This window comes from Oncorhynchus keta, unplaced genomic scaffold (genome assembly GCF_023373465.1).
Source record: "Oncorhynchus keta strain PuntledgeMale-10-30-2019 unplaced genomic scaffold, Oket_V2 Un_scaffold_4875_pilon_pilon, whole genome shotgun sequence".
NCBI lineage: Eukaryota > Metazoa > Chordata > Actinopteri > Salmoniformes > Salmonidae > Oncorhynchus > Oncorhynchus keta.
In genome coordinates, this window is record NW_026290947.1 from 135,001 (window position 1) to 146,516 (window position 11,516).

The following is an 11,516-nucleotide window of genomic DNA, read 5'->3' on the forward strand; positions in this document are numbered from 1 at the left end:
AGCCCTGCCCTGTCCTATAGGAGGGTATCTCACCAGGAAGAGGCTTGAGGAGCCCTGTCCTATAGGAGGGTATCTCTCCAGGAAGAGGGTTGAGGAGCCCTGCCCTGTCCTATAGGAGGGTATCTCTCCAGGAAGAGGGTTGAGGAGCCCTGCCCTGTCCTATAGGAGGGTATCTCTCCAGGAAGAGGCTTGAGGAGCCCTGTCCTATAGGAGGGTATCTCTCCAGGAAGAGGCTTGAGGAGCCCTGCCCTGTCCTATAGGAGGGTATCTCTCCAGGAAGAGGCTTGAGGAGCCCTGCCCTGTCCTATAGGAGGGTATCTCTCCAGGAAGAGGCTTGAGGAGCCCTGCCCTGTCCTATAGGAGGGTATCTCTCCAGGAAGAGGCTTGAGGAGCCCTGCCATGTCCTATAGGAGGGTATCTCTCCAGGAAGAGGTTTGAGGAGCCCTGCCCTGTCCTATAGGAGGGTATCTCTCCAGGAAGAGGCTTGAGGAGCCCTGCCCTGTCCTATAGGAGGGTATCTCTCCAGGAAGAGGCTTGAGGAGCCCTGCCCTGTCCTATAGGAGGGTATCTCTCCAGGAAGAGGCTTGAGGAGCCCTGCCCTGTCCTATAGGAGGGTATCTCTCCAGGAAGAGGCTTGAGGAGCCCTGTCCTATAGGAGGGTATCTCTCCAGGAAGAGGGCTTGAGGAGCCCCCATGTCCTATAGGAGGGTATCTCTCCAGGAAGAGGCTTGAGGAGCCCTGTCCTATAGGAGGGTATCTCTCCAGGAAGAGGCTTGAGGAGCCCTGCCCTGTCCTATAGGAGGGTATCTCTCCAGGAAGAGGCTTGAGGAGCCCTGACATGTCCTATAGGATGGTATCTCTCCAGGAAGAGGGTTGAGGAGCCCTGTCCTATAGGAGGGTATCTCTCCAGGAAGAGGGTTGAGGAGCCCTGCCCTGTCCTATAGGAGGGTATCTCTCCAGGAACAGGCTTGAGGAGCCCTGCCCTGTCCTATAGGAGGGTATCTCTCCAGGAAGAGGTTTGAGGAGCCCTGCCCTGTCCTATAGGAGGGTATCTCTCCAGGAAGAGGCTTGAGGAGCCCTGTCCTATAGGAGGGTATCTCTCCAGGAAGAGGCTTGAGGAGCCCTGCCCTGTCCTATAGGAGGGTATCTCTCCAGGAAGAGGCTTGAGGAGCCCTCCCTGTCCTATAGGAGGGTATCTCTCCAGGAAGAGGCCCTGAGGAGCCCTGTCCTATAGGAGGGTATCTCTCCAGGAAGAGGCTTGAGGAGCCCCTGTCCTATAGGAGGGTATCTCTCCAGGAAGAGGCTTGAGGAGCCCTGCCATGTCCTATAGGAGGGTATCTCTCCAGGAAGAGGCTTGAGGAGCCCTGCCATGTCCTATAGGAGGGTATCTCTCCAGGAAGAGGCTTGAGGAGCCCTGCCCTGTCCTATAGGATGGTATCTCTCCAGGAAGAGGCTTGAGGAGCCCTGTCCTATAGGAGGGTATCTCTCCAGGAAGAGGTTGAGGAGCCCTGTCCTATAGGAGGGTATCTCTCCAGGAAGAGGCTTGAGGAGCCCTGCCCTGTCCTATAGGAGGGTATCTCTCCAGGAAGAGGCTTGAGGAGCCCTGTCCTATAGGAGGGTATCTCTCCAGGAAGAGGGTTGAGGAGCCCTGCCATGTCCTATAGGAGGGTATCTCTCCAGGAAGAGGCTTGAGGAGCCCTGCCCTGTCCTATAGGAGGGTATCTCTCCAGGAAGAGGCTTGAGGAGCCCTGTCCTATAGGAGGGTATCTCTCCAGGAAGAGGCTTGAGGAGCCCTGCCCTGTCCTATAGGAGGGTATCTCTCCAGGAAGAGGCTTGAGGAGCCCTGCCCTGTCCTATAGGAGGGTATCTCTCCAGGAAGAGGCTTGAGGAGCCCTGTCCTATAGGAGGGTATCTCTCCAGGAAGAGGCTTGAGGAGCCCTGCCCTGTCCTATAGGAGGGTATCTCTCCAGGAAGAGGCTTGAGGAGCCCCCTGTCCTATAGGAGGGTATCTCTCCAGGAAGAGGCTTGAGGAGCCCTGTCCTATAGGAGGGTATCTCTCCAGGAAGAGGCTTGAGGAGCCCTGTCCTATAGGAGGGTATCTCTCCAGGAAGAGGCTTGAGGAGCCCTGCCCTGTCCTATAGGAGGGTATCTCTCCAGGAAGAGGCTTGAGGAGCCCTGCCCTGTCCTATAGGAGGGTATCTCTCCAGGAAGAGGCTTGAGGAGCCCTGTCCTATAGGAGGGTATCTCTCCAGGAAGAGGCTTGAGGAGCCCTGTCCTGTCCTATAGGAGGGTATCTCTCCAGGAAGAGGCTTGAGGAGCCCTGCCCTGTCCTATAGGAGGGTATCTCTCCAGGAAGAGGCTTGAGGAGCCCTGTCCTATAGGAGGGTATCTCTCCAGGAAGAGGCTTGAGGAGCCCTGCCCTGTCCTATAGGAGGGTATCTCTCCAGGAAGAGGCTTGAGGAGCCCTGCCCTGTAGGAGGGTATCTCTCCAGGAAGAGGCTTGAGGAGCCCCCTGTCCTATAGGAGGGTATCTCTCCAGGAAGAGGCTTGAGGAGCCCTGTCCTATAGGAGGGTATCTCTCCAGGAAGAGGCTTGAGGAGCCCTGTCCTGTCCTATAGGAGGGTATCTCTCCAGGAAGAGGCTTGAGGAGCCCTGCCCTGTCCTATAGGAGGGTATCTCTCCAGGAAGAGGCTTGAGGAGCCCTGTCCTATAGGAGGGTATCTCTCCAGGAAGAGGCTTGAGGAGCCCTGTCCTGTCCTATAGGAGGGTATCTCTCCAGGAAGAGGCTGAGGAGCCCTGCCCTGCCCTATAGGAGGGTATCTCTCCAGGAAGAGGCTTGAGGAGCCCTGTCCTATAGGAGGGTATCTCTCCAGGAAGAGGCTTGAGGAGCCCTGTCCTATAGGAGGGTATCTCTCCAGGAAGAGGCTTGAGGAGCCCTGTCCTATAGGAGGGTATCTCTCCAGGAAGAGGCTTGAGGAGCCCTGCCCTGTCCTATAGGAGGGTATCTCTCCAGGAAGAGGCTTGAGGAGCCCTGCCCTGTCCTATAGGAGGGTATCTCTCCAGGAACAGGCTTGAGGAGCCCTGCCCTGTCCTATAGGAGGGTATCTCTCCAGGAACAGGCTTGAGGAGCCCTGCCCTGTCCTATAGGAGGGTATCTCTCCAGGAAGAGGCTTGAGGAGCCCCCTGTCCTATAGGAGGGTATCTCTCCAGGAAGAGGCTCGAGGAGCCCTGCCCTGCCCTATAGGAGGGTATCTCTCCAGGAAGAGGCTTGAGGAGCCCTGTCCTATAGGAGGGTATCTCTCCAGGAAGAGGCTTGAGGAGCCCTGTCCTATAGGAGGGTATCTCTCCAGGAAGAGGCTTGAGGAGCCCTGCCCTGTCCTATAGGAGGGTATCTCTCCAGGAAGAGGCTTGAGGAGCCCTGCCCTGTCCTATAGGAGGGTATCTCTCCAGGAAGAGGCTTGAGGAGCCCTGCCCTGTCCTATAGGAGGGTATCTCTCCAGGAAGAGGCTTGAGGAGCCCTGTCCTATAGGAGGGTATCTCTCCAGGAAGAGGCTTGAGGAGCCCTGTCCTATAGGAGGGTATCTCTCCAGGAAGAGGCTTGAGGAGCCCTGCCCTGTCCTATAGGAGGGTATCTCTCCAGGAAGAGGCTTGAGGAGCCCTGCCATGTCCTATAGGAGGGTATCTCTCCAGGAAGAGGCTTGAGGAGCCCTGTCCTATAGGAGGGTATCTCTCCAGGAAGAGGCTTGAGGAGCCCTGCCCTGTCCTATAGGAGGGTATCTCTCCAGGAAGAGGCTTGAGGAGCCCTGACATGTCCTATAGGAGGGTATCTCACCTGGAAGAGGGTTGAGGAGCCCTGTCCTATAGGAGGGTATCTCTCCGGGAAGAGGGTTGAGGAGCCCTGCCCTGTCCTATAGGAGGGTATCTCTCCAGGAAGAGGCTTGAGGAGCCCTGCCCTGTCCTATAGGAGGGTATCTCTCCAGGAAGAGGCTTGAGGAGCCCTGTCCTATAGGTGGGTATCTCTCCAGGAAGAGGCTTGAGGAGCCCTGCCCTGTCCTATAGGAGGGTATCTCTCCAGGAAGAGGGTTGAGGAGCCCTGCCCTGTCCTATAGGAGGGTATCTCTCCAGGAAGAGGCTTGAGGAGCCCTGCCCTGTCCTATAGGAGGGTATCTCTCCAGGAAGAGGGTTGAGGAGCCATGTCCTATAGGAGGGTATCTCTCCAGGAAGAGGCTTGAGGAGCCCTGCCCTGTCCTATAGGAGGGTATCTCTCCAGGAAGAGGCTTGAGGAGCCCTGCCCTGTCCTATAGGAGGGTATCTCACCTGGAAGAGGGTTGAGGAGCCCTGTCCTATAGGAGGGTATCTCTCCAGGAAGAGGGTTGAGGAGCCCTGCCCTGTCCTATAGGAGGGTATCTCTCCAGGAAGAGGCTTGAGGAGCCCTGCCCTGTCCTATAGGAGGGTATCTCTCCAGGAAGAGGCTTGAGGAGCCCTGTCCTATAGGTGGGTATCTCTCCAGGAAGAGGCTTGAGGAGCCCTGCCCTGCCCTATAGGAGGGTATCTCTCCAGGAAGAGGCTTGAGGAGCCCTGCCCTGTCCTATAGGAGGGTATCTCTCCAGGAACAGGCTTGAGGAGCCCTGCCCTGTCCTATAAGAGGGTATCTCTCCAGGAAGAGGCTTGAGGAGCCCTGCCATGTCCTATAGGAGGGTATCTCTCCAGGAAGAGGTTTGAGGAGCCCTGCCCTGTCCTATAGGAGGGTATCTCTCCAGGAAGAGGCTTGAGGAGCCCTGCCCTGTCCTATAGGAGGGTATCTCTCCAGGAAGAGGCTTGAGGAGCCCTGCCCTGTCCTATAGGAGGGTATCTCTCCAGGAAGAGGCTTGAGGAGCCCTGCCCTGTCCTATAGGAGGGTATCTCTCCAGGAAGAGGCTTGAGGAGCCCTGTCCTATAGGAGGGTATCTCTCCAGGAAGAGGGTTGAGGAGCCCTGCCATGTCCTATAGGAGGGTATCTCTCCAGGAAGAGGCTTGAGGAGCCCTGTCCTATAGGAGGGTATCTCTCCAGGAAGAGGCTTGAGGAGCCCTGCCCTGTCCTATAGGAGGGTATCTCTCCAGGAAGAGGCTTGAGGAGCCCTGACATGTCCTATAGGATGGTATCTCTCCAGGAAGAGGGTTGAGGAGCCCTGTCCTATAGGAGGGTATCTCTCCAGGAAGAGGGTTGAGGAGCCCTGCCCTGTCCTATAGGAGGGTATCTCTCCAGGAACAGGCTTGAGGAGCCCTGCCATGTCCTATAGGAGGGTATCTCTCCAGGAAGAGGTTTGAGGAGCCCTGCCCTGTCCTATAGGAGGGTATCTCTCCAGGAAGAGGCTTGAGGAGCCCTGCCCTGTCCTATAGGAGGGTATCTCTCCAGGAAGAGGCTTGAGGAGCCCTGCCCTGTCCTATAGGAGGGTATCTCTCCAGAAAGAGGCTTGAGGCTTGAGGATCCCTGTCCTATAGGAGGGTATCTCTCCAGGAAGAGGCTTGAGGAGCCCTGTCCTATAGGAGGGTATCTCTCCAGGAAGAGGCTTGAGGAGCCCTGTCCTATAGGAGGGTATCTCTCCAGGAAGAGGCTTGAGGAGCCCTGTCCTATAGGAGGGTATCTCTCCAGGAAGAGGCTTGAGGAGCCCTGCCATGTCCTATAGGAGGGTATCTCTCCAGGAAGAGGCTTGAGGAGCCCTGCCATGTCCTATAGGAGGGTATCTCTCCAGGAAGAGGCTTGAGGAGCCCTGCCCTGTCCTATAGGAGGGTATCTCTCCAGGAAGAGGCTTGAGGAGCCCTGTCCTATAGGAGGGTATCTCTCCAGGAAGAGGGTTGAGGAGCCCTGTCCTATAGGAGGGTATCTCTCCAGGAAGATGCTTGAGGAGCCCTGCCCTGTCCTATAGGAGGGTATCTCTCCAGGAAGTGGCTTGAGGTGCCCTGTCCTATAGGAGGGTATCTCTCCAGGAACAGGGTTGAGGAGCCCTGCCATGTCCTATAGGAGGGTATCTCTCCAGGAAGAGGCTTGAGGAGCCCCCTGCCCTGTCCTATAGGAGGGTATCTCTCCAGGAAGAGGCTTGAGGAGCCCTGTCCTATAGGAGGGTATCTCTCCAGGAAGAGGCTTGAGGAGCCCTGCCCTGTCCTATAGGAGGGTATCTATAGGAGGTATCTCCAGGAAGAGGCTTGAGGAGCCCTGTCCTATAGGAGGGTATCTCTCCAGGAAGAGGCTTGAGGAGCCCTGCCCTGTCCTATAGGAGGGTATCTCTCCAGGAAGAGGCTTGAGGAGCCCTGTCCTATAGGAGGGTATCTCTCCAGGAAGAGGCTTGAGGAGCCCTGCCCTGTCCTATAGGAGGGTATCTCTCCAGGAAGAGGCTTGAGGAGCCCTGCCCTGTCCTATAGGAGGGTATCTCTCCAGGAAGAGGCTTGAGGAGCCCTGTCCTATAGGAGGGTATCTCTCCAGGAAGAGGCTTGAGGAGCCCTGCCCTGTCCTATAGGAGGGTATCTCTCCAGGAAGAGGCTTGAGGAGCCCTGTCCTATAGGAGGGTATCTCTCCAGGAAGAGGCTTGAGGAGCCCTGTCCTGTCCTATAGGAGGGTATCTCTCCAGGAAGAGGCTTGAGGAGCCCTGCCCCTGTCCTATAGGAGGGTATCTCTCCAGGAAGAGGCTTGAGGAGCCCTGTCCTATAGGAGGGTATCTCTCCAGGAAGAGGCTTGAGGAGCCCTGTCCTGTCCTATAGGAGGGTATCTCTCCAGGAAGAGGCTTGAGGAGCCCTGCCTATAGGAGGTATCCTATAGGAGGGTATCTCTCCAGGAAGAGGCTTGAGGAGCCCCCTGTCCTATAGGAGGGTATCTCTCCAGGAAGAGGCTTGAGGAGCCCTGTCCTATAGGAGGGTATCTCTCCAGGAAGAGGCTTGAGGAGCCCTGTCCTATAGGAGGGTATCTCTCCAGGAAGAGGCTTGAGGAGCCCTGTCCTATAGGAGGGTATCTCTCCAGGAAGAGGCTTGAGGAGCCCTGTCCTATAGGAGGGTATCTAACCAGGAAGAGGCTTGAGGAGCCCTTTGTCCTATAGGAGGGTATCTCTCCAGGAAGATGAGGGCCCTGCCCTGGACTATAAAACAAAAAGAGGCTTGAGGGCCCTGTCCTATAGGAGGGTAGTTCAGGAACACTGTGGGAGCCCTGTCCTGTCTTATAGGGGCAGGAAGAGGCTCGAGGAGCCCTGCCCTGCCCTATAGGAGGGTATCTCTCCAGGAAGAGGCTCAGGAGCCCTGCCCTGCCCTATAGGAGGTATCTCGCCAGGAAGAGGCTTGACAAAGCCCTGAAGGACAGGTATCTCTACAGGAAGAGGCTTGAGGGCCCTGTCCTATAGGAGGTATCTCTCCAGGAAGAGGCTTGAGGAGCCCTGCTGTAGGAACTAATATTACTTTATTATTCATGTAAAATAACAAGCCAATGTTTAACCCCGTTTTGTCCACCTGCGTGTCCTGATGGCGTCTGGACTAAAACAAAACACACGGTCTGGTCCGCGTGTTAGTTCAACACTGTGGCGGTATTTTTGTCGGGCAAGTAGCAACCTGTAAGGACATGTCAACGTCTTCGGTTATATCACACATTCTGAATGAACTGTAGGCAGGTTTAACATCCGCCAGACATTCAAATCCCTGAAGGTACAGAAATGATACAATACCTGTTGACAGGGCTGATGGAAATGACATTCGAAACTAGAATATTAGTTTATTAAACTAATATTATTATACATTATTATATATTAGAATAATCTTTTCATAATCTACATCGCATGCTGGAAAAGGGTTTCATGATAAATCATTCTGTGTGTGACTCCTGGTATTTTTGATCCAAGTACAACATAAGTAGGTAAATGTCATCGAGGTCAAGTTGGTTTTGTATTTCACACATTCTGACATTCACCAGACATTCAACAGACATTCAACAGACATTCACCAGACATTCACCAGACATTCAACAGACATTCGACAGACATTCGACAGACATTCACCAGACATTCACCAGACATTCACCAGACATTCAACAGACATTCAGACATTCACCAGACATTCAGACATTCAACAGACATTCACCAGACATTCACCAGACATTCAACAGACATTCAGACATTCAGACATTCACCAGACATTCAACAGACATTCAGACATTCACCAGACATTCACCAGACCTTCACCAGACATTCAGACATTCACCAGACATTCACCAGACATTCACCAGACATTCAACAGACATTCAGACATTCACCAGACATTCACCAGACATTCACCAGACATTCACCAGACATTCACCAGACATTCACCAGACATTCAGACATTCACCAGACATTCAGACATTCACCAGACATTCAGACATTCACCAGACATTCACCAGACATTCACCAGACATTCACCAGACATTCACCAGACATTCACCAGACATTCACCAGACATTCACCAGACATTCAGACATTCACCAGACATTCACCAGACATTCACCAGACATTCACCAGACATTCAGACATTCACCAGACATTCACCAGACATTCAACAGACATTCAACAGACATTCAACAGACATTCACCAGACATTCACCAGACATTCACCAGACATTCAACCAAAAGCCATTTAAAAATGTAAAAATCAATAACTAATTCACCGTTTGTCACAGAAACATCAAACTAGGTCTGATTTATTCTATAAAATGTCTAGTATAATTTTACAACTTTTGTTTCAAGGGAAAAATTCCAGTTTTGATTTGATAGAAATTCATAAAAGCTCAAATATTGAATTTGAAGATGTAGAAATAAATAACTAATTCAGTGATTGTCTCAGAAAAAAGGGGAAAATATGCATTTAGCTTTAAAATAAATGTTAATTTCAAGTGCAATTTGTTCTATAGGAAATTAGACAATGTTTACATAAAACTGTACGTTTACCATCTTAAATTGTATGCCAAATCCATGTTTGTATTTTTAGTGCAACAGTTCTGCATTTTAAAGTAGTTACAAGGCACAACGGTTCTGCATTTTAAAGTAGTTACAAGGCACAACGGTTCTGCATTTTAAAGTAGTTACAAGGCACAACGGTTCTGCATTTTAAAGTAGTTACAAGGCACAACGGTAATGTATTTATAAGTCTCTAATTTAACAGCAGAGAGGCCCCTTTTCCAATCATTTTCTATGTTGGCTTTGTTGAAGTCCTTTGCTGTCATCCGCAGCTAAATGGAACCATCTCTGTGACAAACAGCCAATTAGTTATTGATTTATACCACTTTAAAATGGCATTTTATAGATTGTGTGTATTTCTATCATGTCAAAACGGGAATTTCTACTCAGAACAAAAAAAAGTTGTAAAAGTATACTAGACATTTATAAACTAAATCAGCTTAATGATTCTGTGACTAAAGGTGAATTAGTAATTGATTTTTACATATTAAAATGGCTTTTCGGCGAATGTCTGATGAATGTGTGAATATAAAACCAACTTTACTTCGGTGCAAAAGTTTTCCAATGTTTTCTCATAAAACAGAATAACTACACGTGGCCTAAGCAGCACGCAGATCATAATACATCTATTACTGTTGTTTCAGGTTGTTAATCATTTAGAAAACAAGACGAGTCCAGAACTGGAACTGAAGCGTCCTTTATTAAATCCGGTAAAACGGACGAGACGACGGAAACATTCCGCGCGATTGATTCTCAACTCACCTGGACACAATTCCTTGATAGCTGATAAAACAACGTTCGTTTGAGTTAGAGACTGTTTTATAACTTCTTTGACCGAAACACAACATGAACAATGACATTATCCTTCTACGAACAATGAAGTTTGAACCTTACCATGCGTAGAAACGTTCCCGTAGTGGTTTGAATAAGAGACAATTTACGCTCAGGTGCCTCTGGCACAAAACTTCCTCAACTCCATGCTGACAGGGTACTGCGCATGCTCAAACAGAGTCCTCCTGCGGCATTCAATCAAATCAGTAGTCCGACATGAAAAAAAAAATGTAGGAATTAAAATAGTAAGAAAACGAAAGTCATATCCCTATTCTCCCCCGATTACAAGGAAGTGTATGTGTAAAAAACAGAACATATTTCAATCTATACTCAGGGAACAAGGGTCATTTAGATGGCTATCTGAAATCTCCATGTGTTGTCTCAAGGGACAAGAAGGGGTCATTAAGATGGCTATCTGAAATGTCCATGTGTTGCAGTTACATGCTGTCTCAAGGGACAACGGACTTCAGGTTTCCTGAATGATTATATTTGTGCTAAAAGAGTTTGTTGATGAAAGCAGGAAGTGTTCTATGACCAATGATGAGGAGGCCCTCAATAGGCTCCGGTGTATTTCATGATGACATGTTTTATTTTTATGTTCTATTTGTTTTCTATTGTGTTATTGACTGTGCGTTTGTTTGCTGCGTAACTCTGTGTTTGTGTCGCACTAGGATCAATACCTCTGTTCTCCGTTGTATAGGATCAATACCTCTGTTCTCCATTGTATAGGATCAATACCTCTGTTCTCCATTGTATAGGATCAATACCTCTGTTCTCCATTGTATAGGATCAATACCTCTGTTCTCCGTTATATAGGATCAATACCTCTGTTCTCCATTGTATAGGATCAATACCTCTGTTCTCCATTGTATAGGATCAATACCATACCTCTACCTCTATCACCCAGCAGTGAGACAGTCTGCTCCTGTCTCCCCCTATCACCCAGCAGTGAGACAGTCTGCTCCTGTCTCTATCACTCCAGCCCTATCACCCAGCAGTGAGACAGTCTGCTCCTGTCTCCCTCTATCACCCAGCAGTGAGACAGTCTGCTCCTGTCTCCCCTATCACCCAGCAGTGAGACAGTCTGCCCCTGTCTCCCCTATCACCCAGCAGTGAGACAGTCTGGCCTGTCTCCCCTATCACCCAGCAGTGAGACAGTCTGCTCCTGTCTCCCCTATCACCCAGCAGTGAGACAGTCTGCTCCTGTCTCCCCTATCACCCAGCAGTGAGACAGTCTGCTCCTGTCTCCCCTATCACCCAGCAGTGAGACAGTCTGCTCCTGTCTCCCCTATCACCCAGCAGTGAGACAGTCTGCTCCCTGTCTCCCTATCACCCAGCAGTGAGACAGTCTGCTCCTGTCTCCCCTATCACCCAGCAGTGAGACAGTCTGCTCCTGTCTCCCCTATCACCCAGCAGTGAGACAGTCTGCTCCTGTCTCCCCTATCACCCAGCAGTGAGACAGTCTGCTCCTGTCTCCCCTATCACCCAGCAGTGAGACAGTCTGCTCCTGTCTCCCTATCACCCAGCAGTGAGACAGTCTGCTCCTGTCTCCCTATCACCCAGCAGTGAGATGTTCTGCTCCTGTCTCCCCCTATCACCCAGCAGTGAGACAGTCTGCTCCTGTCTCCCTATCACCCAGCAGTGAGACAGTCTGGCCTGTCTCCCTATCACCCAGCAGTGAGACGTTCTGTTCCTGTCTCCCCTATCACCCAGCAGTGAGACAGTCTCTGTTCTCCCCTA

General features: G+C 51.3%; 1 protein-coding gene across 1 annotated transcript in view; it reads right to left on the reverse strand.

Moving 5' to 3' along the window:
• The window catches only part of LOC127928912 (rho GTPase-activating protein 1-like), a 33,329-nt gene extending 23,338 nt beyond the window's left edge, over positions 1-9,991 (reverse strand). The window contains exon 1 of the mRNA XM_052516501.1: positions 9,840-9,991. The gene's annotated coding sequence lies outside the window, so the exon portion shown is untranslated. The remainder of the gene's footprint in view (positions 1-9,839) is intronic.
• Between the last annotated feature and the right edge of the window lie 1,525 nt (positions 9,992-11,516).